Genomic DNA, 9,128 nt, shown 5'->3' with positions numbered 1-9,128 from the left:
GTGTTAAGTTGTCTCGGTGGCTTAAAATAACAAATCACATAAAGTTTGGAGGGAAAAGTAGTTCAGGGATAACAAAGGAATGGTAGGGGGAATAGGAATGGATTTGATCCAAACATATTACATATGTATGAAATTGGCAAACAATAAAAATGGAGAAAAATAATCAAGATGGATGGCAGGAAGTGACCTTGTACATATATGCAGAGAGGGGTGGTGGTCAAAATGTCAGTCTCTGAAAATCAGAGCACAGGGTTGGAAGTGGCCAGAGGAAAGTTCTGGTAGAGGAAGAGCAAGGAAACTGCCCCAGTTCCTGTTGCTTTACTAAGTTCACTTTCAATAAATGACCTAAATTCCTTTAAAGAAGGACCTGGAGGGCACAGTTGCTCCACAGAAAACCAACAGAGCCAACTAACCAGGGTTCAGAAGTTTTTGTGGAGACTGAAGCACCCAGCCAAGGACCATGCCTAGGCTCCCATACACATAAGTAACCAACGGGCAGCTCTGGCTTTATGTGAGCTACCTAGCAAGGGGAGTGGGATCTGTCTCTGTCTCTGACATGGACTCTGTTGCCTCCTTTTTGATCATTTCCTCTTGGCAGAGCTGCCTTGTCAGACCACAAGGAAAGAGGATGCACTCAGTCTTGATACAACTTGATAAGCTGGGGTAGGTTGCCAGGGGGAGCTCCCATTTTTCTGAGGAATCAGGGAGGGGAAGAGGAAATGAGAGAGGGAGGGTAGGACTGGGAGGAGAGAAGGAATGGTCTACAATCAAGATATAAAGTGAATTCATTCATTCATTCATTTAAAGATGGCTAATTGTTCATGTTAAGGTCTAGCACAACCCTGAGATTTCACCTTACACCCATCAGAATGGCTAAGATCAAAAACTCAAGTGACAATACATGCTGGAGAGGATGTTGAGAAAGGAGAACTCTCCTCCACTGCTGGTGGGAATGTAAAATTGTACAACCACTTAGGAAGTCAATCTGGTGCTTTCTCAGACAATTAGAAATAGTGCTTCCTCAAGATGCAGCTATGCCACTCCTAGACATATATCCAAAATATGCTCAAGTATGCAACAAGGACATTTGTTCAACCATGTTCATGGCAGCTTTATTCATAATATCCAGAACCTGGAAACAACCCAGATGTCCCTCAGTTGAAGAATGAATACAGAAATTGTGGTATATTTACACAATGGAATACTACTCGGCAATTAAAAACAAGGAAATCATGAAATTTGCAGGCAAATGGTGGGAAATAGAAAAGATCATCCTGAGTAAGGTATCCCAGAAGCAGAAAGACACACATGGTATTTACTCACATATAAATGTGTAATAGGATAAATATACTAAAATCTGTACACCTAAAGAAGTTAAGCAAGAAGGAGTTCCAAAGGTAAGATGATCAATTCTCACTCAGAAAGACAAATGAGATGGAGATTGGAAGGAGAAAACAGGAAACAGGACAGGAGCCTACCACAGAGAGCCTCTGACAGACTCTACCTAGCAGTGTATCAAAGCAGATGCTTAACTAACTTTGGGCAGAGTGCAGGGAATCCTATGAAAGAAGCGGGAGTTAGTGGGAACTGGAGAGGGCAGAAGCTCCACAAGGAGAGCAACAGAACCAAAATATCTGGGCCCAGGAGTCGTTTCTGAGACTGATACTCCAACCAAGGACCATTCATGGATACAACCTAGAACCTCTGCTCAGTTGTAGCCCATGGCAGCTCAGTACCCAGGTGGGTTTCCTAGTAAGGGGAACAGGGACTGTCTCTGACATGAACTCGGTGGCAGACTCTTTGACACAAAGGAGGACAATGAAGCCAGTCCTGGTGAGACCTGATAGGCTAAGGTCCGATGGAAGGGACTAAAAGTGGACTTGGAGAGCAGAATGGGAGGAGATGAGAGAGGGGGAGTGGGATTGGGAGGGAAGGATGGAGGGGGCTACAGCTGGGATACAAAGTGAACAAACTATAATTAATATGAAAAAATAAAAATTGAATTAAAAATTTCTGTGTGGGCTAGCTCTTGTTGTGTCAGCATTTTTTTTTTCCCTTGGTATGAAGCACTTTTACCTTTTATCTTTTTCCTTTAGGAAATTTCTTCTCTTTTGAAACTTAGATTGCTTAAAATTCTAGTCTGTTATTTGTGGCAGAATGCATTAATTTCATTGTTTGAGCTTTAGAGTAGTGCTGATTGTTGGTGGTCAAGCAAGATTCCATGAGAAATTTCTATCAGATTGTTCTAACTAGTGTTTTATCAGTATCCTTGTTGTTTTCCAAGTTCGTATTATTATTTACTGATTTTTTATAACATTTCTTCATGAACTATGCCAGGCTCTGGGCTTAAGCCTGTTTTTTAGTTTGTTTTGTTTTTGTTTTTTTGGTTTGTTCAGTTTTGGATTCTATTGACCGTCTACTTTTCCTATTTTATTTTTCTATCATTGTTTTTGTTCTAATATTTCGTTTTAAAGGCTTTTCCTCAGCTAGAGAGATGGCTCAGAAGTTCAGACTGCTTGATGCTTTCAGAGAGGACTGTATGGGGATTGATTCACATCAGCTGCATCAGGGGGCACACAACTGCCTGTAAGGAGAGCTCCAGAAGATCTAAGGCCATCTTCTGGCATGCAAGAAAACCCTATCCACCTATGTGCATCAAATCCAAACCCGTGTAGACACACACATACACATAAAAAAATATTATTTTATTAAAACATTTGTATTTCCTTCTTAGGGGAGAAAAATTGGATGACACAAAACCAAACTATAAACCACAGTAAACTAAATGATAGATGAACAATTATTTCACTCTAATAAATAAAATGTGTCCTTTTAAAAATTCTCTTAGTTATTGGTGGGTTTTGATCACTTTGGGTCATGTTAACAGATCTGCCTTAGGTAGTGTCAGGGCTTAAAATGCAAAAGTGTCCTTTTCTAATAATATGTCTTCCAGGTACCAAACCTTGGTCCTGCGTTTCACTCCGGTCAGCTTAGATCTAAAATCAGACATTCTTGCATCCAATTCAGTAGCTCTGCTGTAATATTACCCTCCCCCCCTTCCCTTTGTTTAAATTTCCCTAAATTCAGTACTGTTTGTGGGAGTACTTTTTGATTTCCTGTTTTGAGAAAGATTCACCAAAAAGAGAGATCATGAAATACAGGGTATATAAAACTGAACCCCTAGACCCAACCTCCACCTTCACATTATATGCTGTCTCAAATGTACAAAGGGAACAAGTTCGGTCTTACTGTGAGAAGGGTACACAGCCGAGATTTTAAATAATATATAATAATATATTATATATGTAAAAAATATATAATATATAATTATCATTGGAAATAGCATGAGGTAGCCATCAGATTGCTGACCCTAAGACCTCTAATGGGCAGTTGCTGACTGGCAGCCTTTTCTAAACAAAGCATGAAATACAAGTGTCAAAAGAGACCCGGGGTTATCCATTTCAATCTCCCCTTTGATCCTGGAATTCCTCCAAGCTTTCCTACACAGGATCCTCAGCTTGCATCCCAGTTGAATTTTGCCTGCGACAAAGAACTCAGTAACTCCCTATAAGCACTGGAAAATGTCAGTTCTGCCTGTGGTACCATTATATTTGGAACCACATCAGACTTCTGAAATTTGGATGGCAGACAGTTTAATCTGATTCTTCTCACCTGAGTCACACAACCGTGAGTCCATCCGCTGCTACTCTCAAAATGTTTGAAAGAAGTTTAATTATTCCGGTTTCTTCCACTTGAATCAGTGTTAAATTCATGTCACATTTAAATATGACATGCAGACTCAGAAGAAAGAAAGAATCAACTGAAGTGCCAAGCTTCAGCTGGGTCCTGGTCAGCAATTCTGTCTCCATGAACCACTCTTTGTGGTGACACATATTGATGCTATTGGTCATCCACACCATACTAGCTCTTTCTCATCCATATCAAATCTCCAATGATAATTTCAGCCATTACTTTTTTATATAATTTTTGTATATTAATCACAGGTTATTTACTTTGTATCCCAGCTGTAGCTCCCTCCCTCATTCCCGCCCAATCCCACCCTCCCTCCCACATCTCCTCCCTGCGCCTTTCCAAGTCCACTGATAGAAGAGGTCCTCCTCCCCCTCCATCTGACCCTAGCTTATCCAGTCTCATCAGGACTGGCTGCAATGTGCTCTTCTGTGGCCTAGCAAGGCTGCTCTTTCCTTGGAGGCGGGGAGGGGAGTTGTCAATGTGCCAGCCATTGAGTTCATGTCAGAAATAGTCCTTGTTTCCCTTACTAGGGAAGTCACTTGGATACCGAGCTACCATAGGCTACATCTGAGCAGGGGTTCTAGGTTATATCCATACATGGTCCTTGGTTGGAGAAACAGTCTCATAAAAGACTCCTGTGCCTTGATATATTTTGTCCTTGTGGAGCTCCTGTCCTCTCCAGTTCATACTAACTCCCCCTTCTTTCATATGATTCCCTGCACTCTGCCGAAGGTTTGGTTATGAGTCTCAGCATCTGCTTTGATACACTGCTAGATAGAAAGACAAATGGGATGGATATTGGAAGTAGGAGAAAACAAGTAACAGGACAGGAGCCTACCATAGAGGGCCTCTGAAAGACTCCACTTAGCAGTGTATCAAAGCAGCCATTACTTTTTAACTCTATTTTATTTTAGTTTCTTTTCTTTGTGTTTTTCTTTAATTGGGGTAATCAACTTTTTTTGCTTCAGTTTTTGTTTCTTTGACAGAGGGTTTTTTTGTGGGTTGTGTGTGTGTGTGTGTGTGTGTGTGTGCATGTAGCCCTTGCTATCTTATATCTCTTCCTCCCTTCTCCACCTCAATCCCCTCCAACACCCCGATATGGGTAGGAGAGAAAGGTTAGTGGGTAGAGTTCTCTTTAGCTGCTTCCTGCTGGTTAGGGTCATTGGTTTCTTCAGGGGGAAGTCCAGTCTTCATTTCAGGATAGCTCCAACTTCTTCTCATGCAACTGCATCAAACAACAAGCAGGAGGAGCAGAGAAGAAGAACCAGCAGACTGCTTCTTTCTTGGAGCCCCCCTAGACACACACTCTGGGCTTTGGCCTTTATTCCCTCTTTGAGTCCTCAGATTTAAAGTACCTGAGGCTGGCAAAGGGCCCCTTTTGGAGATGGCATGAGGCAAATAGTTTTCCTCTGTGGACAATCCGAATCAGTCCCATATCCTATACCTGGGATCCAAACAAAAACATGGTACATCCACAACAGTTTTTGTTGTTACTAAACTTCCATTTTTAATCTGATGATACCTGAAGTTGAAAACATGTTTAACGTCATAAAAATATCTTAACAGTACAATGACAGAGTTGAATTTCAAACGTACTATTTCCGATTTGCATCAGTGCAAATTGTTTTAGCTCTGTCCCATCTAGGATGCTGCATCACTTCTTTCAGATTCAATTTCAGTATTTATGAAAGACTATAACATGGTGTAGATGTTTGCTTATGTTTTGAGATTTAAATGTAGCAATATAGGTAGAAATAACAAACATGCTGTGCAAAGAGCAGGTCACTTCCTTCATGTGCAACATGCTATCTTTGTCTGGGACATGGCCCCTTAGTGTTTCTCCATGTGGATGTCACAACCCAGTGAATTAGCCCTTCTTCCAATGGTGTTCTCATCTATGAATTCTTATATGCTTTCAATTTTTATACAGGTTATTGATAATGACATTAAAAGGCTAAAGTGCATGTGATGTTTTTAACAATAAACCTCCCAAGTCTGTGCTCGTCAGTATTTTTCCAGAATAAAAAGCAGTAAAAGTGAAATATGTGGAAGACAGCAGAGCACAAATCTGTTTTCATTACAAAATTGTCATAGAAAAGCTTAGAGAGCTGAAGCAGATCTTTCCGAAATATGACATCCTACTCATATTGACTCATTGTAGAATCAAAAAATAGCATGGACTCCATTTTACAGATGAACTTAAAGCTGACATAAACAATGAGTAACTCACATAGTGTCTTCAATAATCACAAACTTTATTTCACTTATGAATTCTAGTGTATGCACATCTCAAAATTTTTATAGTTTTTCCATATGGTTATTATATGATTATTTTATTTAACAATATTTTCTCATTATGTGAAGGACACCTGAAACTGACCTTCACACAGAGAAAAGCATCAAATGCCTTGTTGCCATAGAGTTCCAGAGAAAAGAGAAATGATGAAGAAATAAATAGCAGGATGAGTGACGGTACAAAGCCAAGAACAAGGGATTGACAGAAAATGGAGTGTGTGGTGACATATGTGCCTGGACAGCTACTTTAGGTAAGAATGGGTGGTGGAATGTTCTGGAAAACTACCATCATCGCACAAACCCAAAGAAGCAGAGTCTAATGACGGCTGGGTGATCAGTGAGCCATAAAGTGCCAGAATTGAATAAGAGGATGTGTCATGCTCAACTCTAATAGAACACCTAATCGCACCTCCTTCCTGGAAGGTACAAAGATCTCTATGGAAGAGGAGGTGGGGGAGAGGGAGTGTAATGGCCGAGGATAGTATATGTCTTCCTCAAAACAGTATTTTGTTTAGTTTGTCTATGAACCTGAAAATAGAGCAGAGAATGTGAAAGAAGATGAATCAAAAAGTTGGGGACAATGACATACAGATGTTTCAAGCAGGTGACAGATAATCAGCCACTGAGGATTCAGAGCAAAAGAATTGCATGGTCTAACCTATTGTTTGAAAAGATGGATGGAGCAGGTGGCAACCAATACAGAGACCAGGCTGGCTAACCTGTATTGGAGGGGGGAATGTGTAGTACTCAACTGTAACAGGATATCCAAGTCACATGTCAGTGCCTTTGCACATGTGAACTCACAGCAGTTGTGACTGCATCCATAAGGCCTACACAATCTCAAACCAAGAAAAATCTTCAGTGGGGCTCAAGAAGTCCCCATTAGCTGAGTCACTATTGGCAGTGGATGCCCACTGGGGGAAGAAAAGTCAGTTTTCCTTAGGGTTACAGCCTTCCATGCTCCCATGGATGGTCCCATACCTGTGTACATGACAGCAGTAAGAGGAAAAAGGAAGATATTTTGACAGGGCAGAAATTTGAGAGTACGGAATGGGGCTCCTGGATTTGATCAAAACACATTTTATACATGTATGAAATTCTCAAACAATAAAAATAAAGAGACCCAAGCACTCTCACAGTGGCCCCATGGGCACTGGGCACTACTATAATGAATGAAAATGTGGTAAAGAGAAGGGAATTATACAATGTGTGGCAGAGAAATGGGAGAAAACACAAAGACAAGCGGTTGCGGTTCTTGCACTGTGGAGAGAAGCAGAGCTGGTGAGGAATAGGCAGATATGAGGAGCCTGTGCAACAACCTGGATCCACGGTGATGTCTGGGCTTGGACTGTCACTGTGGTCATGCCTGGACCTATAGCCCTATCAGAACCAGGGACTGTTCTGAAGTGTGTGGCCTGTGTTGCCACCAAAGGCCATCAGGATGTCCTTGATGTGGGCTGCTGCCAAGCACCATGTGGATGTCTGAGGGTTTTGCCCCTACTAGGGGGCACACTGATCTGAGTGGCTGTGCTGCCACCTCAGGCCATCGTGACATCCTGGCCATGTGGCCGCTTCTAAGGCAGGATGCTTTGTTTTGGTTTGGTTTGGGGGAAAAGTTCAAGGGTGGAGGGTGGATATGAAGGGACAGGGAAATGAGTGGGATTGGGTGTGCATGATGTGAAATTCACAAAGAATCAGTACAAAGATTTAAAAAATAAATAAAAAAAGATGACAGGCTTATGATGTGAATCAGGAGGAATAGAGGGTCTTGATGGCAACAAAGGCATAGCTATTGCCAATAGAATATCCTCTTATTGCCTGCAGCCTTAACTCCTTCAGTTCTGGTAGCTTAATATAACCACAATCTCAAACACACTAAGTAGAAATCTTAGTACTGAACAGACCATGCTTCGAACTCTAGGTCCTGTAAGAAGTTCTCCGGCTTCTTCTCTGTACTGTATATCCAGTGGTTCACCCTGGCAGCAAACGCTCCTTGTCCACAAGTTAGTCGTTTAGCGACCATAGAAAATTTCAGGAGATCTGGAGTCATTGCAGCAATTGTCACTGAGTTCTTCATGATGGCACCAGAGCCTGAGCTGCGAAGGTGGCATTTTCCACTCCCATAAGTAAGGTTGTAAGGTCCTTCTTTAAGTGAAAACATGAAAACTCTGATCCGAATACAAAATTAAAAAAAAAATCACTTGCTGAGTGTACAATTATTAAGGATTAAAAAAAAGTTTGTGGTGTATGAATTGAAAAATTAATATTCAGCACTAACTGTACTTTCAACTTTCTACTCCCAAGCTTGGAACAAGTATTTGTTTGTTTGTTTTGTGGATAACAGTCTATCTGTAATCCCAGTGGGAAAACATGTATTTAGATTGGAGTGATAATGATATTGATAATGAAAATTGAAATTTTTTTGCATGTTTTAAAATATTATTTCAAGAATAGATGATATTTCAAGTAATGGGTAGGCATGTAGACCTCGCCAGTTGTTTGCAACAATTTGCATAAGAGAAATAATAGTTCAAAATTATTTCACAGTGAGTAACAGGGAAAATAGAGTAGCCCTTTACTGAAGCTGGGAATCTCTTCATGAAATCAGATTTTAGGTGTTAAACTTAGGATCATTTGAAAGTTTGGATGCCTGTTACATATCTGTGCCTAGAAACTACAGTGTCTCTGCATAGATCCTTGAATCCAGATTTGCAGTGGTCTAGACTACAAAAGAAAAAAAATAAAGTTTACAAAATAAATGAGGACAAGCAAGCTGGGCAGTGGGTAAAAGCCTTCGCTGTGAAAGCTTGAAGGCCTGTGTTTGGTTCTCAGAATCCAAGGTGAAAGGAAAGAACCAACTCCCTGAAATTGTCCTTTGACCTCCATAATCAACTACAGCACGTTGGTGTACCTACAGCAATGATATAATAACTAACCATATAATAGATGATATTTCTGGCCGTGGGAAGACATTCAGTCCTAGCCAGTCAATGAAAGAGCATAGCTGTGAAGACTGAACCTGCAGCAGCCCATTTGATGAGGAAGATGAGGAGGGTTCAAGAAAGGAGACTGAGAGGGAA

Source organism: Meriones unguiculatus, chromosome 6 (genome assembly GCF_030254825.1).
Source record: "Meriones unguiculatus strain TT.TT164.6M chromosome 6, Bangor_MerUng_6.1, whole genome shotgun sequence".
Taxonomy (NCBI): domain Eukaryota; kingdom Metazoa; phylum Chordata; class Mammalia; order Rodentia; family Muridae; genus Meriones; species Meriones unguiculatus.
This window is presented reverse-complemented; position numbering follows the sequence as displayed.